Consider the following 25099-nt stretch of genomic DNA (forward strand, 5'->3'; position numbering starts at 1 on the left):
AACAAGATTCCTATTGTGCCAGTAAATGCGTGGTACGTTGAATGCTGTTCAGCTGGCATCAGTTTTCTCTAATTATCTGAAAGACAAAAAAACAGAGATTTACCCTTCTGGGAAGTCAATCATCGCTTAAAATATACAAATACCCTTGTTGACTTCAGGCAAAACAAAGGAATTACCCCCTATTTTCTTGTATTTGTTTCATAGGCAGCCCAGGTTTCAGTGGCTTCTACCTTATCAGTTAGATAATTTGCATTAATGCAGATGCTTTCTGGCTTGTTTCTGGATCCAACGCTATTCATAGCTTAAAGATTCTTACCTTAAAAGGGACCATAATTAACTTTACCAGAATTTTGATTGCTTTTTACTTTTAACTCCTGCTTTCAAACACTGAAAGAAAAGATCACTACTTACAGTGCCCCTCAGAGCCTAATAAAATTTTAATTGCATAGCACTGTATACATCCTTTAGCTAATTCAACTAAATTATTCATAGCAAAATGATTGCAATCTAATAATTTCTTTGCCTGAATTTATTTACAAACATTTCAAAGGCACCAAGAACTTTCCTCTTTAGCATTTTTACAAAGTTCAACTGCTGTTCCCTCCAGCAACTACAGAGTTAACTTTTCACTCTTCCTTAAATCACTTGCTTGTCTCCCAACAGCCACATTTATCAACTCAAATCACCATTTCAAGTATCGTCCTGAGTATTTGAAATCCCCATGCTTACACTTACTTACTCCTTCCTTCCACTACACCCTTAAAATTTTCCAACCTGTTTTCCAATCTCTCTGTCTGTTGCCTGCCCGCCTGGACCCGATCCTGTTTTTCTCGCTGAACCATCCCTTCCCTGGGCACCAACTTGTTCCACTACCAGTTTAGCTAGGAGAGTGGTCTCCCCACCCCTCCTGGTCTCTTCCCTTAAACATTCCTACTCACAAGACTACCCGAGTCCTCCCTCATGAGGCTTGCCACCTGGACAAAAACACATGGTCCATTGGCGTTTAACTATTCAATTTCCAAGCAACAGCGGGGGGGTCCGTCGCCTGGTGTGCCGCGCCAATAAACACACCAAGGTGGAGAAGCAAACCAAGTTTATTTGAGATCTCAAAGCGGTGCAGGGAGATTGACTCAGATCAAGCACACCTAAAACAAGCAGTCTGTTCCTTTATATCCATGAGAACTTTTCTCACTGACTAGCAATCCCCCGTTTCCCCTCCCTCTTCTGTCCAGCTGCAGCATTCTTTTCTCACACACACTTCTTTGTCTTCCCCCTCCCTCCTTCTCCTTCCTCCCCCTGTAGCAATTACGTAAGCGCAGGTGCATTAAGTAATCTTGGCCGCGGCAGCTCGTTAGTAAGTTTTCCTTCTGCAAGTTATCTTGTCCTTCTGCTAAAGGTGCACAGGCCTCATTATTTCTGCTTTAGACCAGTTAGAACTGTTGCAACTGATAACGGCTGTTACACCTGGCCTTTTAGGTCGATTAAAGTTCAAACATGGAGGGACTCTTGTCTGCTGAGCCTCTTGATATTCCTTTCTGAACAGCGGATAAAAACAGTTACTTAACATATAATCCAAACCCCTTAGAGGGTTTATCCAGAGACTCACCCATCTGTCTGCTGACACTCAAACAGAAAAGAGAATTACACAGAGAACAGAGGGAATTACAGTCTAATCCAGGTTTTTCTACTTCTATTACATTGACCGCTACAGGGGACGGGACAGAAGGATCTCAATTCAACCTCAGAGCTTCCTCGCACGCATGGCTTGCACTCCGAGGAATTACGAAGGAGAGGTTCAGTTCCACCCACACTCCTAACTCCCAAATGTATACAGGGCAGAAAAACAACAGTAACCGGTTAAACAGAACAGAACCAGAACCAGATAGTGCACCAGAACCAGTTAAGAGGCCCACCTCTAACCAGAACCAGATAGTATTTCCTTATCCTATTAGGGCTCACCTTATCGGAGTATGAACCCCAGTGGTTGCGGAGAAGCGAGGAAGAGGGGTTAAGCACCCCAGTGGCGCCGCTCCTAGTTCGCCACAGCCGTCCGGAGTCCAATGTCCGAGCTAGGAGAGTCCCGTCTGGGGTCGCCAGAAACTGTTACCAAAATATCGGGTCTGCCTAGCTGAGAGCCAGTTAACAGCCTGAGAGGGATAAGGAAAAAAATGCTTTATTCTGCAGAAAAAGGAGAGCCTGTACCTTGGTACAAAAGACTCTGTCTTACACAAATTTCACAAACCTTTTATACACATTGAGACAAAGACCCTTGCGTGTTAATATTTGATTGGTAAGTGTAAAATCTCATGTTCCCGTTATCTGGATAGTACTGACTGGTTTGGAGCAGTTTAGTTTAGATGTGTGAATGAGGTATGCTCATTCACCGAGCATGCTCGCCGAGCTTGGGGGTGAGGACTGCTGCGCCCGGACCTGCAGAGCCTGAGGCCCTGGCTTTCTTGAGCCTTGAGCGAATGCCGCCTGGTGATCGGTGCAGCTGGAGTGTTTGCATCGGAGAATTGTGGGGGCCCTGGCCGCAGTTCAAAGCGCTGCGAGGATGCGGCTTTCATGTGGCTCTTCAAAGCCTGCTGGAGAGATACCCCTTCCCCCACTCACTTTCCCTCCATCTGCCTCCCCCCACCTTTCCAACCAGAGAGAGGGGCCTCGCTGGGTTTCATAGGCCGGCCGCCTTCTCAGTGGAGATGAGTTCTGAACTCTCCCTCCTTCATGGCAGGAGTGGGGACTGGCTGGCTTGGGGAAAGGGGCATCACAGGAGGCTGCTGGCCCCAGCTCAAGGGCGACTGACTGGAGAAGGAGCCTGTCTCCTCTAGGGCCAGGGATGGGCTCTGGGGCTCTGCTGGGAGGGTGATCTCCCAGAGTCATTGGGGAGTGAGGTGGGATCCCATATCAGGGAGAGGGCTCTCCTGGAGGAGGAGGAGGGTTGGAGGCAGCCTGGTTTAGAGGCAAGAGCACAGGACCCTTGGGTCCTCTGCCAGACTCACTGTGTGGCCTCGTGCCTCAGTTTCCCTGTGTGCAATTAAAAAGCCCACTGAGCCTTATGCCTTGCCTTTGGTGTCCCAAGAGTTAAAGCCTCACCACCCCTCCTGGGCTGATGGGACATGATGGATGACTCTAGAGCCAGGGCCCTTGGTTGGGAGCAGGATGCTGTGGTGCAAGCTGGAAGCCCTGAGCCACGGCCACGGGTTTTGCTTGGCTCCCTGCACCCAGGGGGGGAGTGCATGGGGCGGGAGTGGGGGACATGCACCTGCAGTCTCATTTGCCAGCCCCCTCCCACTCAGTTGCTGTTAAAGGGAAAGTCCCCCTTCCGAGGCTCTGAGCAAGGCTAGTGAGGATCCAAGGGGCTGCTTCTGTTGTGCAGACAAAACCACACAAGATCATTTTAGGGGTCAAGACAAAGATGCCACATTTATTATTGAACTATAATTACTAGCAAATTCCTCAATGCTTACACACACACACACCCCCGAGTTCGCAGCTTAGGATCATAGCTCGTGGCAGCTAACTGGCCAGGAAAGCTGGGCACGAGGAGGAGCTGGGTCTCTGTCGGGCGCGCACTGATGCCCCTTGATGTTGATAGTAGAACGTTACCCAAAGTCTCTCATCTCACTCTTCTTTTTTATAGGCTTTTCGTTTGAATTCAAAGTCTATAGATCTTGCTGTGTCACGCTGCCTCTGGGTTTGAATTGATCACCCGCCAATTGCAGGCGTGACAGTCAGCCTTGAACCTGGCTTTGATCTTCCTTCTGTTGTTTCTTTTGTCCTTTTCTTTTTAGGGTGGATGTGTCTTACTTTGTTTTGGGCTGTTGTCTAGGTCTTCAGCTGTTGGTATTTGAACTTTATCTCATCAGGACAGGCTGGTGCTGGAGGTTGATTCTATCACCCATACATACCTCATTCACACATCTAAACTAAACTAATAAAATTACAGCAGAGCTCGCAAAAATGGAAACTGCAGCACAAGCCTTTCACAAAATGGAGTAAGCATTTTAAAATGGGTTTTGAATGACAATAGTGCGCAAAAGTCACATTGTAAGTAAAATGGGAAGTGTCATGAAATGGTGAACAGAGGTTACATTGATACAGTAAATAACTAAAAATAATTTCATTCACATTAGTTCTACACGTTGTGGCTGGGGACAGATCTTCCCTGGGCCCATCCTGACCTTTGCCCCAGCCACTGGGGCAGAAGTCTGGCTTGGGTGGTATTTGCTGGGCTGGAACCAGCCGCACTTGCGGCCGAGGGCCCAATCCCTGGGCACCGGCTCTGCCTGCTGTTGTGCCCCTGCCAAGCACAGAGATGGGCGCGTTGTCTCTCTGCACTGCTTGCATCGTGTTCCCCTGCCCACCTCCCAGACAATCAGTTCAAAACCACCAGCTTAAAAGCAAACCTATCCTCACGCCCGTCCCCCCACTCACAGCTGGGACAGCGCTGGGCTTCCAGACTCGCACGGATAGTGAAAGCTATGGGCAGCACACGGGGGTTCATTTTGTTCGGGGTTGGTGAGGGAAGGTGAGTTTTACTTTTATTTCTTGTGAGTTGCCTTATATATTAAAAATGTACACACTTGGACTGAGGTGGAGATGGCCATAGGAGATGGAAGTGTTGAGAGTCTCTGGGTTAGGCTGAAAGGGGTAAAAAACACGGGTGACGTCGTGCTGGGAGTCTACTACAGGCCACCTAATCAGGTGGAAGAGGTGGATGAGGCTTTTTTCAAACAACTAACAAAATCATCCAAAGCCCAAGATTTGGTGGTGATGGGGGACTTCAACTATCCAGATATATGTTGGGAAAATAACACCGCGGGGCACAGACTATCCAATAAGTTCCTGGACTGCACTGCAGACAACTTTTTATTTCAGAAAGTTGAAAAAACTACTAGGGGGGAAGCTGTTCTAGACTTGATTTTAACAAATAGGGAAGAACTCGTTGAGAATTTGAAAGTAGAAGGAAGCTTGGGTGAAAGTGATCATGAAATAATAGAGTTTACAATTCTAAGGAAGGGTAGGAGGGAGTACAGCAAAATAGAGACAATGGATTTCAGGAAGGCGGATTTTGGTAAGCTCAGAGAGCTGATAGGTAAGGTCCCATGGAAATCAAGACTGAAGGGAAAAACAACTGAGGAGAGTTGGCAGTTTTTCAAAGGGACGCTATTAAGGGCCCAAAAGCAAGCTATTCCGATGGTTAGGAAAGATAGAAAATGTGGCAAAAGACCACCTTGGCTTAACCATGAGATCTTGAGTGACCTACAAAATAAAAAGGCATCATATAAAAAATGGAAACTAGGTCAGATTACAAAGGATGAATATAGGCAAATAACACAGGAATGCAGAGGCAAGATTAGAAAGGCAAAGGCACAAAATGAGCTCAAACTAGCTATGGGAATAAAGGGAAACAAGAAGACTTTTTATCAATACATTAGAAGCAAGAGGAAGACCAAGGACAGGGTAGGCCCACTGCTCAGTGAGGAGGGGGAAACAATAACGGGAGACTTGGAAATGGCAGAGATGCTTAATGACTTCTTTGTTTTGGTCTTCACTGAGAAGTCTGAAGGAATGTTTAATATAGTGAATGCTTACAGGAAGAGGGCAGGTTTAGAAGATAAAATAAAAAAAGAGCAAGTAAAAAATCACTTTGAAAATTGTGATTCTAGGATGAAATGCATCCTAGAATACTCAAGGAGTTAATTGAAGAGGTATCTGAGCCTCTAGCTATTATCTTTGGGAAATCATGGGAGACGGGGGAGATTCCAGAAGACTGGAAGGGGGCAAATATCGTGCCCATCTATAAAAAGGGAAATAAAAACAACCCAGGAAACTACAGACCAGTTCATTTAACTTCTGTGCCAGGGAAGATAATGGACCAGATAATTAAAGAAATCATCTGCAAACACTTGGAAGGTGGTAAGGTGACAGGGAATAGCCAGCATGGATTTGTAAAGAACAAATCATGTCAAACTAATCTGGTAGCATTCTTTGATAGGATAACGAGCCTTGTGGATAAGGGAGAAGCGGTGGATGTGATATACCTAGACTTTAGTAAGGCATTTGATACAGTCTCGCATGATATTCTTATAGATAAATTAGGAAAGTACAATTTAGATGGGGCTACTATAAGGTGGGTGCATAACTGGCTGGATAACTGTACTCAGAGAGTAGTTATTAATGGCTCCCAATCCTGCTGGAAAGGTATAACAAGTGGGGTTCCACAGGGGTCTGTTTTGGGACCGGCTCTGTTCAATATCTTCATCAAGGATTTAGATGTTGGCATAGAAAGTACGCATATTAAGTTTGCGGACGATACCAAACTGGGAGGGATTGCAACTGCTTTGGAGGACAGGGTCAAAATTCAAAACAATCTGGAGAAATTGGAGAAATGGTCTGAGGTAAACAGGATGAAGTTCAATAAAGATAAATGCAAAGTGCTCCACTTAGGAAGGAACAATCAGTTTCACACATACAGAATGGGAGGAGACTGTCTAGGGAGGAGTATGGCAGAAAGAGATCTAGGGGTCATAGTGGACCACAAGCTTAATATGAGTCAACAGTGTGATACTGTTGCAAAAAAAGCAAATGTGATTCTGGGATGCATTAACAGGTGTGTTGTAAACAAGACATGAGAAGTCATTCTTCCGCTTTACTCTGCGCTGGTTAAGCCTCAACTGGAGTATTGTGTCCAGTTCTGGGCACCGCATTTCAAGAAAGATGTGGAAAAATTGGAGAGGGTCCAGAGAAGAGCAACGAGAATGATTAAAGGTCTTGAGAACGTGACCTATGAGGGAAGGCTGAAGGAATTGGGTTTGTTTAGTTTGGAAAAGAGAAGACTGAGAGGGGACATGATAGCAGTTTTCAGGTATCTAAAAGGGTGTCATCAGGAGGGGGGAGAAACCTTGTTCACCTTAGCCTCCAATGATAGAACAAGAAGCAATGGGCTTAAACTGCAGCAAGGAAGATTTAGGTTGGACATTAGGAAAAAGTTCCTAACTGTCAGGGTAGTTAAACACTGGAATAGATTGCCTAGGGAAGTTGTGGAATCTCCATCTCTGGAGATATTTAAGAGTAGGTTAGATAAATGTCTATTAGGGATGGTCTAGACAGTATTTGGTCCTGCCATGAGGGCAGGGGACTGGACTCTATGACCTCTCGAGGTCCCTTCCAGTCCTAGAGTCTATGAGTTCTCATCCCAGGGCGCATGCCCAGGCTCAAGACCGCCACATCCAGGCTGGGGTCCCTGGGTGGGCATCGGTGGGTACTGAGTGGCCCCGAGTTGGCATTGCTTTCCCTTGAGATGTATCCAGGTCAAAAAACCAGCTGTTCAAGCAAACTGAAAAATGTTGGGACAAACTCTCAACTCAGTTGAAATTTTCCAGTCACTTGAAACAAACAAAGCCCCCTCCCCCAAGAAACCCTGATTTTTATTTTTGAAAGCACTGTCCAAAAGGCAGAGCCCTCATTTTGGGGCTGAACCCCCTCCCCCATATCACACAGGACCCCTCCATGGTCTCTGGCCACAGGGGAGTCAGGGCCCTCTCTAAACCTTTTTTCCCAGTTCACCACTTGATTAGAAAGAGAGAGAAGCAAAGAGTGAGGGAGACAGGCTGCAGAGGAGGATGGGGCTCAGGGGGAGGGCTAGGGATCGGCCCCCCACATCACACATCATGCAGCTCACCAAAGAGCCAGCATCAGCACCCTGCAATTTATGAGCTTCAAAGATTTTGGTGAGTTGCCAAAGGCCTGTGTGTGTCCCCTGGCCCCCCATGGCCCCTCGCTCCCCCTTTGGGAACCGGAGCTGCTTCCAATTTATGAGCTGTAAAATAGCTCCAGATTAGGCCCTTGGCCTGGGTGCATCCAGTTCATTTCCCACCTCCAGCCACCTCTGGCTCCAGGTGGAGCAAGCCACTCTGCACTCAGGCTGCAGGGCCCCCCCTACAAACCTCCCCCTGCAGCAGAGACACCCCCACTCACCCCAACTCTGTGACAGACACAGCTGGGGGAGGGGGGCTATGCAGTGCCTTCATCTGAGCACTAGGGGGCAGAGCAGTGCTTGAGATTGGGCACCTTGGCTGGAAAATACACACCTTGCTTAATCTGTAAGAGAATGACATTAATTTGCATTTAATCATTCGACAACCCCTTTCGCCTCTAATGGTGTAAAGGAGCCGGCCCAGAGTACCATGGAGAGAATCACAGCAGTGCCTCTGTGCATCATAGCCCCCATCCTGCTAAAACAGGGATTCTCTATTTATTTAAATACACCAGGGAGAATCCCGGCCATTGCTGGGAAGCTCCAAGCACAGTGACAGCCATGGGCCCTGATTGGTCACCCTAGGGTCATTAATCCAGCAGGGACAGCTGCATGGGACAGCTGTCTTATAAAGTGCATCCCAGATGCAGAGAAGAAGGCTCTTGCTTCTGTTTGGAGGGGAAAGCTGGGGTGGCCAGAAAGACAGTCCATCTTAGATCATCCCTCAGCCATACCTGAGCTCTCCAAGGGTCAGCCAAGGCTCCTGGTCCCTGGAGAGGGCTAGGATTGTATTCTCAAGGACTTGCCCTACGTTAGGCAGTGAATCAGCAGCAAAGATGGTAAGGGAACCCAGGTGTCCTGACTCCCTGCATTAGACTCCCCCATCCCAGAACTGGGGAGGGAACCCAGGAGTTCTGCTCCCTGCTCTGGTGGCCAGCACAGCGACATTGCTGGGTGCCGGGTTACCACCAATGTCCCCAGCACCCCGGTTGTTCATGAGAACCGCAGGAGGGGATCTCAATATTGGGTGAAGCCAACCTCCCTCCATCCCTGCACCCCTAGCCTCCAGAATGACCCTCTGCTTATTTCCCAGCAGTTGCCTTTTGTCCATCCCCCAAGCCCCCACAGCCTGCTCCCAGTCAGGAGCTCCTTGCTGGGATGCTGGTGTTGGGCAGTGACTGGTTCTTGCTTCTGGGGCCCTCTTCTGCTGGTGATTCTGAGCAGAGTCTCTGCTGCCTGCCCCACATTCATAGGGCCTCTCTCCTGTGTGGATTCTCCGATGTTTAGAAAGGTCTGACCTGTGAGTGAAGCATTGACAAACTCACAGCATTCATAGGGCCTCATTTTCTCCGCTGGACGGTTTCCCTGCTCTCTTTCTGGTCTGTGCTGAATCTCACAGGACTTTTCCTCCTCATGACTCCTGGACACATTGCTTTTCGATCTTTGTGATAATTCTCTGTGTTTATCCAGTTGCCCAACATGTTTCTGTGGAGAATTTGGCTCCTCTTTCTCATACTACCCCGTCATCTGGGTAGTACTGACTGGTTTGGAGCAGAATCTTCCTGCCTTGAGGCAGAGAAAAATTCAGGCTACTGTGTCCATGAGCAGTACTCACCCCCTCCACCCCACTGACCGCTTGTAATCCATTAAGGGGGGGTCAGCCAGCTTTCACAGGGGGGTGAGTCCGGTGGGAGCATGGCACAATTGGGGGGTGAGTCCGGTGGGCACGTGGCCCCATTGAGGGGGGGTGAGCCCAGAAGGCCTGTGGCACCACAGAGGGGTGAGCCCAGTGGGCACATGGCAAAGGCTGTCCTCGTGGGGGTGCCTACCTGGCATGGGGTGGCTGTTCCAGGAGGCATGTGGCACCAGGGCAGGGGTGTTTGCGCTGGTTAGCATGTAGGACTGGGGTAGCCTCAGTTGAGAGGGGCCTGTGTGGCACTGGGGTGGAACTGTTTGGTGGGTGAGTAGCACTGGGGGCTTTGCCTGGTGAATGCGTGGCATGGGGGACTCATGGAGGGGCCTCTGTGGCAGTGGGCAGGTATGCCATGTGGGTGTGTGGCACTGGGGGGGACTTCTGGGGGAGCCTGCAGGGCATTGGGGGGCTTTGCCCAGCAAGTGTATGGCAGTGGGCCCCCCTCATGGAGGTTTGCTGCATGGAGGAGGGTGGCTGTGCTTGGAGGGGGTGTGGCACTGAGGGAACTGTGCCCAGCAGGTGTGTGGCACCAGTGGGCTGTGCCTGGCAGAGGTGAGGCACTGGGGAGAGGACTCGTTGGGGAGGGCTGCATGACAGTGGTGGACTGTGCCCCGCACAAGTATCGCACTGGGGGTGAGCCTCATGGGGGGGGCTGCGTGGCAGTGGGTGGCTGTGCCCAGCAGATATATTGCAATGGGGGGGCCTCTTGGAGGGCTACATGGCAGCGGGTGGCTGAGCCTGGTGTGGTGTGGCACTGGGGGGACTTGAGGGGGAGCTGTGTGGCAGTGGGCAGCTGTGCCCGACGGGTTTGCAGCACTGAGAGAAGGCTCGTGAGGGGGCTGCATGGCAGTGGGTGGCTGTACCTGGCATGGAATGGCACTGGAAGCGTGGAACTGGCATGGCAGTGGGCAGTGATACCTGGCACAGCATGGCAATGGGAGCCTGGGACTGGCATGGCAGTGGGTGGCAGTGTCCGGCATGGAATGGCACCGGGGGAGTGCATGGTAGCAGGCAGCAGTACATAGTGGGGGTGTGGCACTGGGGGGTGCGTGGCAGAGGGCAGCAGTGCCCAGCACAGCATGGCACTGGGAGCAGGGCACTGGTATGGCAGTGGGTGGCAGTGCCAGGCAGGGCACACTCACTTGGAAGAAGCTGCGGTGCTGGTCGGTGCGGGGCACGTCAGCCTCAATGTCCCTCAGAGGTGCCCAGAACTGGGGCTGGTTGATGCTCTGGAGCCACAGGATGTGCTGGCAGGAGAGGGGCTATATTAGTATTTGGCCTAGCAGTGGTGCCCAGCAGAGTACTCTGGTGCTCAGGGCATGGGGAGGGGGCTGAGAACCGGGACTCCTGAGATCTACTCCCAGCTCCAGGAGCACCCACCCTGCCCATTGAGCATGGAGCCCAGTCCCTGTGACCTATGCAGCACTGGCATTCCCTGCATGGAGGGCCTGTGCCAGTGAAGCGGATGCCCGCCCCTGAGGGGCTGCACCTTGGTACCAGCTCCTTCCACACAGCCTTCCCCTTGGCCATTGCTGCTGTCTGCTCTGTGCCACCCCGGGCTCCTGCCTGCCGTGCCCCAGAGAGCCAGTCACCCCATCCAGCCACGGCTGGCATAGATGTCTCTCCTCCGTGGGCACCGTGGCCGCTTCCATCTCCCGCTTCTTGTATTTCTCGATGGCCAGGGACAGCTCCACTGTGGGAAGGAGAATGGGGTCGGTTTTAGCCACCAGGACCAGGCTCAAGCTCTTTAAGGAGGAGGAGCTCTGTTGCTTCGCCCCCTGGGAGGAGCTGTTTGGTGAGAGGAGCTGTGGGGCTATAAATTGATTATGTCGTGTGTCCATGTCAATCAGTGGCTGGGCTGGTGGTTAGGAAGAAGTGACCCGCCCCTGCCCCGAGTTGTAGGAAGGAGATCTCTGCTGAGTGAACTTGGTCTCTAAAATGTGGGGGAAATAGATGAGCCTCATCCCCTCCCCAAACCCTCCCCCCATTGTATCCCCATCCTCCCATTCAGATCTGCCTCCGGCCCGGTCCCCTGATGTCCTGCTTGCTGGCAGGTGGAGGGTCAGTTTGGGGGTCACTTACGGTCTAACTGGACCATCATGCGCCTGGCACTGGGGAACTGATGCTTCTAGGCATTCTTCATGCTCCTGTAGCGAGCGACCAGCTGCTGGTCCAGCTGGCGCCGCTCCTCAGTGGTGGAGTCCACGGGGTACACACCGAAGAGAAACTTCCAGGTGACCTTCCGCTCGCTGGCATCCATGCCTGGGCCCCCAGCCCTCCCACAGAGCATGAGATGGGGCTGGACTGGACCAGCTACACACTCATAGAACACTGACTATGTGGGGGTAGGGAACCAGGACTCCTGGGTTCCCTCCCTGGCTCTGGGAGAGGAGTGGTGTCTAGGGGCAAAAGCAAGTGGAGTCGGGGTGCCTGGACTTCTGGGTTGTATCCTCAACTCAGGGAGGGGAGTTGTGTCTAGTGATGAGAATGGGGGGAGTGGTTGGTAGCCTGTCCTGGGGTTTGATGGGAAATATAGTCACTTCCCTAAGGGGGCAGCTGGAGCAGAGCAGGGCAGAGGAACACACAGTTTGGGTTTTCTTTATTTCTATTCATCCCTGAGATCTCTGCCCAACCTGTGTCTGTTAATCCAGCTCTGCTGCCTGTCTGGCATGTAGCTGCTAACCCACTATGGCATAACAGTGCCCTCTCTTCACAGCAGCAGACCCTAAAGTGTTTGACCAAGAAAGTCAGTTTCACTATTGCCACTGTACAGTTGGGGAAACTGAGGCACAGAGAGGCACAATGACTTGCCCAAGGTCACCCAGCAAGCAGTGGCAGAGCTGAGCACAGAACCCAGGTGTTCTCTGCCGGATCTGATGGCCAAAGATTGTCTCTAGGGAGCAGCTTCCGCCAAGTGTGAGTCGCTTCCCTGCCAATGGCACCAGCTCCTGGCCCTGCCCTGCAGTGGCACTCAGGATTCTTGGCATCAGTGCCAGGGGCTGAGGCGAGAGGTGTCAAATCCAAGGGCTCCTCCCACCACCCCAGCCCCACATGCACCTGTCTCATAGACCACCTTGCGCAGCTCAGCCAGGTCCAGCCTGCCCGCCTCATCGAAGAGGCTCTGGAGGGAGCTGGTTGCTGGGAGCTGGGATTCTGGCTCATGGGTACAGGTACCATCCCCATCCACATGTCTCCTGGGCGGTTGCTCCTGGATCTTGCTCCAGTCCCCTGTTACTGCTGTACCTTTCTGCCACATGGCCACTATGCACCTGCTGTGAGGGGGCCAAGGGTGATTAGTGCTTCCTAGTCAGGAATCCCCCCTGCCACAGTGACCCCTAGAGCTGCAAGGTGTCAGCACTGAGTGGGGGGAGAGAGCGCCCCCTACTGAGCCCCTACCCCATTCTGTGCAGCACAGCTCCCCCTAGTGCCACCCAGAGGTCAGCTCTGACTGAGGGGAGAGCGCCCCCTACTGAACCTCTACCCTACTCCCTCCAGCACAGCGCCCCCTAGTGCTGCTTGGGCTCAGCACTGAGTGGGAGGAGAGAGCGCCCCCTATTGAGCCCTCATCTCACTCTGTGCAGCATGGCACCTACTAGTGCTGCACTGGGGCACTGAGATAAACACAGGTTGCCTTTGTGTTTAACAAGAAACGTCACTCTCCACCTGACACACGCACTAACCATCTCTCCCCCTGCCCCCTGGCTCTAACCCCAGGCCAGGTGCTTTTCTCTGTGGAGTCCCCTGACCTGGTGGGGGCGCCATCACAGTCTCTGGGCCATGGGTGGAAGACCCGAAGGAACCGGCAGCTGGGTACTCTGTGGAGGGCGCGCTCCGCCAGACACAGCAGGACGCCGATGGAAGCCCGGGAGGGGGTCACATACAAATTGGGGTCAGGGTCCGGGGCTGGCTCAGGGTTTCTTTTTCCCAGGAACCCATCACTCACCTCAGAGCTCTGAGCCAGTGCAGCAGGAGCCGGAGCACTACCTCACCCTTCATCTCCAGGAGCCCTACACCCCACTTGGTGTCATAGGTGTGGAGGATCCTGGAGCAGTGGGGACCATGGGTGGCAGGGAGGCAGTCACAGCCTTCCCCCAGGCCAGTCTCTCCCACTGCTCACACCCAGGGGATGTCACAATGGGGCCCTTGTGCTGCCTGTTCCTAGGGCAACCGGGGGTTCCACCATGGCTGGAAAGTCAAGGGGCCCATCTGGCCCTGCGTCTGGCCTCCTGCTGTTGCCATGGTACTGTGGGGAGGTGCTCTGATCTCCATAGGAGAGGCCATTTATTGCAGTGTCAGAGGAGACCAAGGGTCCATCCAGCCTCCTCCTGAATTCAAATTCACTCCTCATTTGTTTGGAGCCACGGATTCTGCAGCTTGGCTCCCAGTTGGGCAGGTGCTGGCAGGAGTTGGCACCTTCACCCACCTCTTTGGGGTGTCTGGGGAGGATGGTGTTAGGGGTGGGGGTTGGCTCATTTCTCTCTTCTTCCTCTGTGCTTGTAATATACCAGCTGAATGTCGGGGCACATGTCACTCTCTTGTGGCCAAGCCCAGCTACTACGCCAGCCTGCTCCTCAGCCAACCTGTAGTGTGGCTGGTTCGATCCCTGGGGCGGATGGATGTGCTTCTGGGGCTGCTGCCTCTTACCTGGGGTTTGGTCCCCTGGGAGTATCTGTTCCCAGCTGAGCCAGCTGCCTCTGTGCCAAGGAGTCGTCCCCCCCAGCAAAGGAGGCCTGGCCAAGGAGCAGCTGGGGATCAGTTTGTTCATTAGTGCTGTGTTCGTTAAGGCTTCAGCCCTGTTACAGGACAGCCTCCCTCCCACATGCAAGGGATAGTCGATGTGACCTCCCCACACACACACTGCCCGGGAGCAGAGTGAAACGAAACCACAAATCATCCCTGTGGAGTTGTGTGTGTGGGAAAGAGATCGAGGTGTGTGACACTGTGGGGGTATGCAGTTGTGACATACCCCGGGGGGTGGGGGGTGGCACGGTGAGGGCTTTGGGGCATGGGTCTGACAACTGTAGGACGCTGTGGAGGGAGAGAGTTGTGGGGCATGGGTGTGACACACTGTAGGGGTATGTGGGTGTGACACTGTGTGGAGGGGTGTGTGCTGTGGTGAGGGCTGTGGGGCATGGGTGTGACACTGTGGAGGGGTGTGGGGAGGTGAGAGCTGTAGGGCATGGGTGTGACACACTGTGGGGGTTTGACACACTGTGGGTGTGATGTGCTGTTTGGAGATGTGGGGTGCGCAGGCGCATGCAAGCACCACCGCCCTCTGCTGGATGGAATCAGAGCCACTCCCCGTGTCACAGGCCCTGCACTGCTGGCTCAGAGGGCGGCTCACTGGCCGTGCAGGGGTGGGGATGACAGGGCACGGGATGGGATTTCATCTCGCAATGCTTCCTGGGCCACCTGCTCTGATCCAGGCCCAGAGCTGGGACCATTGCCCAAGGCGGAGGCCTGAGGATCAGGGCACCAGCTCCTCCTGCTGCAGGGTCAGCTTGGCACTAGTGGCCCCTTGCCCAGGCTCGGGCTGGAGGCAGCAGCCAGGGCTGGTGGCTGAGCTGAGGAGCCTGGTCTCTGAGCCAAGAGGCAGAGTGTAAATTACCAGCACCTGCGCTAGATGATTTGTGCTGTGATTAAGCTGCCTCCCTCGCGGCGCTGCCAGCTCAGCCAGGCTCCTGGTGACCTATGGAAGGGATGGGGGGGCAGCCGGGGGAGGGAGATTAATGTTTCATCAAGGGCAAAGCCCCCCATCCCCCGACTCGCTGGGCCACAGGGTGGGGCTTGCACACAGATGTGGTGTCCGGCTCCAGCTCCTCATGGTAGGAGTCTGGGGTGCTCTGAGGCTAAATCCTGGGGGGCCATGTCCTGCTGTGCCATCTGGACCTGGAGGGGGTGCTAGTTGCTAATTCAGTTTGGGATTCTGGCCCCCTCCTTTAATAATCCACCCTCCAGCCTGGAGCAATGCCTCCCCTACATTGAGCCTTACCAGTGATCCCCTCCCCAGATGAAGTCAAATCCTCAGCGTGCTCTGTGAGGACAGAGACAGGCACCGTGTGGGTCACAGCCGGTCTGATACCAAGATGATGGGTGCTGTGTAAGAATCAGAAGCAAAAGACAGCCTTGCCTAGTAGGTAGGAGCAGTGAGCTGGAACTCTGCTACTGACCTGCTGCGTGACCTTGGGCAAGTCCTTTCACCCCTCTGTTCCTCAGTTTCCTCTCCCACCCTCTGTCTATTCAGACTGAGAGGTCTTTGGGGCATAATCTGTGGGGTCGTGCAGCCATGGGGCTCTGATCTCAGGTGAGGGCTACAAGAGTGAATTTGGTTTATGGAGGTGGGAGACCAGGCCACGATTTGCTGGTTGAATCAGCAAAGGAACAAAACTGTTCCCCTGAATAACATCCAGCAGCAGGAAGTTCCACAGGTGAGCCTCTGAGGGCTGCTCCTGCTGCCATGAGGTCACACCTAGCGAGTGGGTGGCTGCAGCGCAGGGCAGGACCCATCCAGCTGGGTCTTGCTGCTCCCTGAGGTACCCCTGTCCCCTACTTCTTCCCACCAGGGTCCTTCTGCCTCCTCCCCAGAGCAGGTGGGATTTGTGTTCTTCACACAATGCAGTCAAGCTGTGGAACTCCTCACCAGAGGATGTTGTGAAGGCCAAGACAATAACAAGGTTCAAAAAATTGAACTAGATAAATTCATGGAGGATAGGTCCATCAGTGTCTGTTAGCTAGGATTGACAGGGATGGTGTCCTTAGCCTCTGTTTGCCAGGAGCTGGGAATGGGTGCCAGGGGATGGATCACTTGATGGTTACCTGTTCCAGTCATTCCCTCTGGGGCACCTGGCACTGGCCACTGTCAGAAGACAGGATACTGGGCTAGATGGACCTTTGGTCTGACCCAGTAGGGCCGTTCTTATCCCCATTACTGAGGGTGAATTCCAAATTGCTGTCTCCTGGAAGCAGCGCAAAGGCAGGGCTGAGTTGCCTGCACAAAAACTGGTGGAGGGCAGAATCGTCTAGTGGTTACAGTGGGGTTGGGGGAAGTTGGTGATCCAGGACTCCTGGCTTCTATCTCCAGCTCTGCCCCCTGCCAGGCTGGCTGTTACCTGGTGCTGATGCCAGTCTCACTCTTTGCTATCCATGCATGGCAGAGCTTGCAGGCCCCGGGGGAGTGAGTGCAGGGAAAAGGAGGACACAGGGCAGTGGGATCCAGAGCTGGCCCAGCTCACCCACCTCTGGCAGGAGGTATTCAGCTTCCAAGCTAGGTGTCATGGCAGAGGGAGTATCCTGGAGCTGGCTGGATCCCCGATGGCCCCTGCCAGTCCCCTTTGTCCCCATCCCGTGTCCCCCTAGACAGTTGTGTGAGGCCATGGCACCTGCCGGCACAGTGGGCGGAGGGGAGATGGGGTAGCACAGTGCGCCATGGTGGCAGAACAGGATCACTGCAAGGACCCCTCTCCCCTCAAGTCTTTCCAGCTGAGACTTTGTGACGATGCGGTTCTGGTGGGACCCGACTGAGCGCGCCAATTCAGGACAATTGCTCAAACAAGGCAGTCACAGCCCAAGGCTGGGGTTTTTCCACCTCTAAGGCAAACCAAACTAGCCAGACAAAAAGGACTTTGGTTTCACCCCACTGGCTAACCACAAGTCACACAAGCAATTTCCTTAGACACTCCAGTCTCCCAGTATCACCACCAGCGCCACCCGTCCTAGGGATGAATGGTTTTCATAACCAACACCCCAGTAAAAGAAAAAGGTTCTCTCGATCCCAAAGGCCCAAGCCCCAGACCCAGGTCAATATACACATTAGATCTTACCCACAAATCACGCTGTTGCCAATCCTTTAGAATCTAAAATCTAAAGGGTTATTCATAAAGGGAAAAAGGTAGAGATGAGAGCTAGAATTGGTTAAATGGAATCAATTCCATACAATAATGGCAAAGTTCTTAGTTCAGGCTTGTAGCAGTGATGGAGTAAACTGCAGGTTCAAATCAAGTCCCTGGAGCATTCCCTGCTGGGATGGATCATTCAGTCCTTTGTGCAGAGCTTCAGTTTGTAGCAAAGTCCCTCCAGAGATAAGAAGCAGGATTGAAGACAAGATGGAGATGAGGCATCAGCCTTATCTAGGCTTTTCCAGGTGTAAGAACCTCTTTGTCCTTACTGTGGAAAATTACAGCAAAATGGAGTTTGGAGTCACATGGGCCAGTTTCTGCACACCTTGCTGAGTCTAAAGGCGTATCTGCCTCCTCTCAATGGGTCAATTGTGTAGCTGATGGTCCTTAATGGGCCATCAAGCAGGCTAAGCAGAGCTAACACCCACTTGTCTGGGATCTTTCCCAGTAACACAGCATAAGTTTGAAATATAGACAGTATACAGCCAATACTTATAACTTCAACTACAAAATGATAGACATACAGACAGCATAATCATAACCAGTAACCCTTAACCTTGTCTTAGACACCTTATAGGACCCCCTTTACATAAGATCTGGTGCCACTACAGGACCTTGGTTGCAACCCATGTTCTATATGGTCCCAGTTCATATCAATAACGTCACACCCCCAACGCAAAATTGATGCAGGAAGGGATGACACAGACATCACTGACTGCATTCCAAGAGCTCCCCATCCTGGGTTCTGTCTTATTACAGCTTGTCCTGGGTTTGAAGCTATATTAATGTATAACAGAAATGCTTTACCAAACTTACGTTCAATAACATGATTGAATTTCTTTACAAACATAAGGTAAAACTTGGTTAGAACAATAGTGGATTGGATCTGCTTTTGCAGCAGGATTCCTGTATGTCTCATGTGATCTTGCCAAGAGCTAAAAAACAGCTATTTTATCTATACCAGCTCTGGCAAATGTTTGGAACCAAATTAACATCAGATTAACATAGATATTAATGTTGTTTATAACAGAGGAATCTTGGCATTTAGCCATGCAATCAATATGGTAGTGTGCCTCAGTTTCCCCTTTCCTAGTGCACGTCAGGTCTGGAGTGTCTTTTCCCCTGTGAAAAGTTTTAATACTATTTACAGGCATTAACTGTGAAACATTAGTATAGCAAGGCCTTTTAAGATAAAGTGTGTTCTCATGTACTGCTTTCAACACGTTCAAGGGACTTTCCAAAGGACTGGGCACATTGTACATTCTTACAATTCTTGGTAATAGCAACACATTAGTTACAAAAATTACCATTAACAATAACAACAAATTCATTGGAAGTATCCATTTACAATTATGTTGGTTATGCCACACCTTTGGCTCAATACCATTGGAGTTTGGGAATTTTAGGGTTAACTTTTCACTTCCCTTTGCAAAATTCAGTTTTCTCTTCCCTTCTTGTCCTGCAGGATTAAACCCTGATTTCTCTTGCTTAACCAAATTCACTGGCTGATGGGGTGGGCTCCCTGTGCTAACAGCTATTAGCAAGTTCTTCTTCTCCCTGCCAGCCAGGTAATTTGCATTAACACAAACACCATCTTTTAATGTCTTAGCTGCCATCAATTCCAATGTTGGGCTCTGTCTTACAGAGATACCACACAAATCCAAAGGGTTTGAGGGTGAGAGTTTGTTTGCTCTTTCCTGCATCCTTAAACCTTTATCCATAAAACTATTCTGCTTTGAAACACCAGTAACCCAATCTGTTCTCAGATCCTGAAGCACAGACTGCTCACTCACAGAATCGGCATGGAGACATTCCTATCCCAGCACCATTGTCTTCCCAACAAGCTGGCTACACACAGCCATGCAATTATAGGGCTGCTCAATTTTCTTAACAGCTTCTACTTTATCTGAGACCTTTTCAAAGCTACCCACACTGGATCTTTCAAAAGGAAAGTCAGTGGATCCATTCACAACAGAAAATTTCTGGCTGTTAGAAACTGAAACTTCCTTGATTAAATCACTTTCACACCCTTCAGTTGCAGTAAACTGCTTGCACAGGTTACCATGAGGATTCCTTTCCCTATGAGCTTTTCTAAGCAGCAATTCACCCCTTTCAGAAATTCTGCCCTTACCCCTTTTACCTAGGGCTTGCTCTAAAGGAACACTTTCCTGAGCCACCACAGACTCTTTCTGGGTCTCACTTATATTCAGAATTACCTCGGACCCATCGGGCAGATTCCTACACAATCCCCTTCCAGGAAAATCTATAGACTTTCTAGCCAACAGGCAAGAAGCCTTCTCCTTCCCTTGGCCATGAACAGGTTCAGGAATCTTTTCCTTCTTGCTACAAGTAGTTAAACTGTCAGTAGGTAACAATTAAATCACTTTTTTGCTCTCCTTGTGCCCTGGCTAGGGTATCACCCTGATTAGACAGAGTTGCTACACCCTTTTCCAACCACACATTAGCAACTGGCAAACTACAAGCACCAGAATTGTCTGGTCTCTGGGATTTTGCAAAGACACTAACTGGATGCAACCTAGTTACAGTGCCATTCTCCCCAGCAGACACAAACTTAGGACCATTCCCTTCCTGGGCTTTAGCTGTATTTACAACCAACTCCAAGACAATTGAATCACCCTCAACCATCACAGGCTGAAAGGCACCTTCTGTCTGCTGCACAGACACAGAAGAGCCAGAGACACATTCTCCTTCACCAGACACACAGCTTGGGATTTCCTTTCCCTTGTCCCAGCACACAAGGCTGTTTACAGACAACTGCTTGGAGACTGAGGTAGCTTCCTCCATAGGCAAGTCAATACCCTGACAGACACAGGCATATTTCCTTCTCTGTCACATTTCTCCACACAGGAAACAGGTAAGGGATAGGGACACTCATCTTCCACTATCCTTGTTTCCCCACACTGCTGACTAGACAAAGACATCAGCTCACAAGGCTGCCTAGGCTCATTCATACTTTCCCTACCAGGCACATTGCCACTCCCAACAGATACGCTGCTGCTTTTTTCACTACACTGAGCTACTTCCAGGAAATCACAGTTACCCATTTCTGGTTCACTTTTACAAGCTGTATTAGCCACCAATCCATCACCCATCACAAATCTACCCTCTCCTTCCTCAGTTAGGGCTTCCACCTGACCATTTACTTGAATCTGCTCCTGAGAAACATTTTCCTCCCCAATGAGATCTTTTTGCTCTTGATCTAACTCCAGATTCACTTCTGAGACATTAGACAGACATTCAGAAACTTCATTTACAGACACACTGCTTTTTTGCACAGACAAACCTTTAGAGCAACCCTCCTCAGGCAAACCATTGCCCACAATAGACACAGGTGTAAGATTATTCCTGTCCTGTGACTGGCTACCTGAACTGAACAAAGCTTTAACATTTTCCCCAATTAAAAGATCTTTAGGCAATAACTTCCTTACCCCAGCTATAACTTAATGCTTAGCCCCATTCCATTCGAAGTGGATTCTGGCTAAAGGCACACGGACAGTAAACTCATAGAGGATCACAATGTTGCAGGGGGGCAACAGTTGGGGGCCCCAAGTAACTAGCAATATGGCATGGGGTTAAAAGTTTACATTCTCAGGCATGCTATCGCCCCCGAATTGCCCCTTAGATTAATCAATATGTTCCTTTAAAGTTAGCATGAGTACATGTAATCATTTATTATTTTTCTTTTGTTCCTTTGTTTATGGTAACAGATGTGATTAATCAAAGGGGGCTCTGTATTGTGGGAAGAGGATGTAGTTAAGTAAAGAATCTGGTAGTTAATGAATTATAAATGATCGATTGTAGCACCTGTGAACATCTCTGTAAACAAGTAGGGTATATAAGACATGGCAAAAGATAACGGGTTGTGCAGGATTTGAGATTGGTATCTCCCTGTACCTTATTCGAATTCAAATAAAAAGACTTGCTTCTCCACTCCGGTGTGGTCATTGGGGATACGCACACCGGGCAAACGAACCCCAACTGTTGCCCCCTGCAACAGCTTTGGCGAGCCAGCCAGGAGGTCCAAGGCTGAAAATTAGCCTTGCCCGGACCCTCCCCGGTGGCCAACAGATTGAGACAATCGCTGATGCCCAGCGCGCACCGGTGCTTAATTAATGAGAGATTTATATATCCTTAACCCATACTACTGACCCTCCCCTTTGATTGATTACATCTTGTACCATGAACAAAAGAAATTGATAAATGATTACGTGTACTCATGCTAACCTTAAAGGACTGTAGTTTTGTAACCAGTTTGTACCCTACACAACAAATCTGATCTGCTAGTTGGATCATCCATTTCTCCAGACGGCAGACATGCTGCAGCTGGTGGACATAGTCCACTAGGTCAATGTGGGAACCCACAAACATGGTGGAGGACTGCAAAATGACAACTTCTTGGAGGCCTTCATGCCTTGAACATTATTGATAAGAACGCTGTGGCTTAGCCAGATTGCATATGCTAAATAAATAAAATGAACCACACACAGCTGAGCTACGCCCTCACTCCAGCCTTCCTGGCTCACAAAGGTTGGGGTATGGTGTTGCGTGTCTGCACCCAATATGCTGCCTAGAAGTGTTTGTCTCAGTACACCCAGTCACTCACCCAGCAACTACATATTAACCAATCAATCTCACACTCAACTTGCAAAACCTAGGTTGTTTTTTTTTTGCTGTGATATTGACCCACATCATCCTTTATTGCCTCTAAAGTTTGCGTGGTTTTGAACTGCAAGAAGACCATGAATTCTTTCATTCTGGGACCCAAAATCAGGTGCAGTGAACCGCTGCTCTAATACACACATGCATATATCCACCAAACTTAATGCCTAGAGGGGAAAGTTACTTCCCTAGAAGCCACTCCCTCCTTTAACCAACTTTAAGATACTTTAATACTTTCAAAGATCTAAGCGGTCTCTCACTGTATCTTTGCAGGAACCATGACTAGAATCAGAATTGTAGGACTGGAAGGGACCTCCAGAGGTCATCTAGTCCAGGCCTCTGCATGAATGTTACAAGCCAGCAAAGAAACACTTACCATAGTTGTCTTCTAACTCCATTTTACTGATGCTGAAAGAATGCTGACTTAAGTTTCGCTGGAGGACTCTTTGAGTCAGTCTTAGTGTCAATCTCCTTCTTAAAATATCTACCCTATAGACCAAAAATGAGGAGAGTCAGATTTCTATGGCCAGAAAAGACAATTATGATCATCTAGGAGTTTTCAACCTGTGATCCGCAGACCCATGGGGGTCCACAGATTATACCTAGAATTTCCAAAGGAGTCCTGCACCTCCAGTTAAAATTTTTTAAGAGTCCACAAATGAAAAAAGTTGAAAACTACTGATCTAGGCTGACCTTCTGTATAACACAAGGCATAGGACTGCCCTGAATTAATTCCTGTTTGACCTAGTGCAGATTCTTTAGAAAGGCATCCAATCTTAATTTCAAAAAATTGATGGAAAAATTACCAACTGTTGTTGTAGATTCTCCAATGGTTAATTCCCCTCACTGTTAAAAATAAACCTTATTTCCATTCTGAATTTTTCTAGCTTCAACTTCCAAGCACTGGAAATAACTTGAAAGTTATTTCAATTTATTCATCACAGCGACTAAGGGTCAAAGATCAACCGCATGACAGCAGCCGGTAGACTTTATATCTATACTACGTATGCTTAGGACACAAGCTTATTCTTAGCCGCCCACATATAATATAGGATACAGGGAACCCCATATTCTTCTGCTCCACAGAGAAAGGTTTCCTCCAAGATGCTAAAATCCAAAGATTTTTGTCTGAAACATCCTCTTTGCTCAATACATGTAAAAGGGTTAAAAGAAACAGTTCTTCTTCGAGTGATTGCTCATATCCATTCCAGTTAGGTGTACGCGCCGCGCGTGCACATTCGTCGGAAAACTTTTACCCTAGCAACTCAGTGGGCCGGCAGGTCGCCCCCTAGAGTGGCGCCACCATGGCGCTCCATATATACTCCTGCCGGCCCACCCGCTCCTCAGTTCCTTCTTACCGCCCGTGTCGGTCGTTGGAACAGTGGAGCGCGGCTTAGCTGACCTCCACTTCCCTAGCTACTCATTTTCTCGTATATAATTATGCAGTTATAACCCTTTTATATATATATTTGTATGGTTATACGTGTTTTCTTTGCTAACATGGTTAGTTTAGTTAGCGGGGTTCAGGAAGTAGCCCCTTCCATGAGCCCAGTGCCGGAGCCATGCATGGCTCACCGGGTTTTAAAAAGGGGCCCGGCTTGCCAGAAGCCGCGGCCGAAGAGAGATCTACATGACTCCTGTTTGAAGTGCCTCAGGGAATCACACTTGACAGATAAGTGCCCCATTTGCAAGGCTTTTAAGCCGAGAACAAAAGGTGCGGGACTTTCACTTACCCCTCCACCTTGGGCGCCGAGCGATGTTCAAGCGGCGGGCAGAAGCGCCTCCTCGGCACCGGACCCCGCCGGTACCACCAAGGCCTTTCGGCACCGACCGTCGCCGGCACCGATGTCGACTCGGCACCGCTCCCTTCTTCCGAGGTCGAGAGAGCCTACGATTCCTGCTGGTGCCTGGCGGCTCCCCAGCACGCGCCGTGGTTGAGCCCCCTGCTCCCGCTGCTTCCGTGCCACCTGCATCGCAGCCAGAGAGCTCGCCTAAGTTGCGTTATCCGGCACCGTCACCTGCAGAGGCACCGATGACTTCGGCTCCGTCGATTCCAGTCCCCCAGGACCATGGAATCCGGTGCCTGGCAGCTCCCCGGCTCGCGCCGTGGTAGAGCTTACTGCTCCTGCTGCTTCTGTGCCAGCTGCACCACAGCTAGACAGCTCGTCTAAGATGGCTCGCCCGGCACCGACGACGTCGGCACCGTCGATCCCGGTCCCACGAGGGCCGTAGAATCCGATGCCTGACGGCTCCCCGGCACGCGCCGTGGTTGAGCGTATTGCTCCTGCTGCTTCCGTGCCAGCGGCACCGCAGCCAGAGAGCTCGTCTAAGTCGGATCGCCCGGCGCCGACACCTGCTACGGCACCGATGACGTCGTCACCGTTGATCCCGGTCCCACAAGGGCCGTAGAATCCGGTGCCTGACGGCTCCCCGGCACGCGCCGTGGTTGAGCGTATTGCTCCTGCTGCTTCCGTGCCAGCGGCACCGCAGCCAGAGGGCTCGTCTACGTCGGATCGCCCGGCACCGACACCTGCTGCGGCACCGATGTCGTCGGCACCGTCGATCCCGGTCCCACAAGGGCCGTAGAATCCGGTGCCTGACGGCTCCCCGGCACGCGCCGTGGTTGAGCGTATTGCTCCTGCTGCTCTGTGCCAGCGGCACCGCAGCCAGAGGCCTCGTCTACGTCGGATCACCCGGCACCGACACCTGCTGCGGCACCGATGGCGTCGGCACCGTCGATCCCGGTCCCACAAGGGCCGTAGAATCCGGTGCCTGACGGCTCCCCGGCACGCGCCGTGGTTGAGCGTATTGCTCCTGCTGCTTCCGTGCCAACGGCACCGCAGCCAGAGAGCTCGTCTACGTCGGATCGCCCGGCACCGACACCTGCTGCGGCACCGATGACGTCGGCACCGTCGATCCCGGTCCCACAAGGGCCGTAGTATCCGGTGCCTGACGGCTCCCCGGCACGCGCCGTGGTCGAGCTAATGCTCCGGCTGCTTCCGTGCCAACGGCACCGCGGCCAGAGGGCTGGTCTAAGTCGGATCGCCCGGCACCGACACCTGCTGCGGCACC

At 51.2% G+C, this 25099-nt stretch overlaps 1 protein-coding gene and 1 long non-coding RNA gene across 3 annotated transcripts in view; one reads left to right on the forward strand and one right to left on the reverse strand.

Moving 5' to 3' along the window:
• LOC115660743 (zinc finger protein 883-like) overlaps positions 1-25099 on the forward strand; it is a 573128-nt gene that overhangs the window by 337327 nt on the left and 210702 nt on the right. The gene's annotated exons all lie outside the window — the stretch shown is intronic.
• The window catches only part of LOC115660752, a 33852-nt gene continuing 9030 nt past the window's right edge, over positions 278-25099 (reverse strand). For both annotated transcript variants that reach the window (XR_004002911.1, XR_004002912.1), the window contains exons 3-5: positions 22404-22516; positions 4388-4393; positions 278-291 (exon numbers count right to left, since the gene is read on the reverse strand). This is a non-coding gene — a long non-coding RNA (uncharacterized LOC115660752). The remainder of the gene's footprint in view (positions 292-4387; positions 4394-22403; positions 22517-25099) is intronic.

Source organism: Gopherus evgoodei, chromosome 13 (genome assembly GCF_007399415.2).
Source record: "Gopherus evgoodei ecotype Sinaloan lineage chromosome 13, rGopEvg1_v1.p, whole genome shotgun sequence".
NCBI classification, from domain to species: domain Eukaryota; kingdom Metazoa; phylum Chordata; order Testudines; family Testudinidae; genus Gopherus; species Gopherus evgoodei.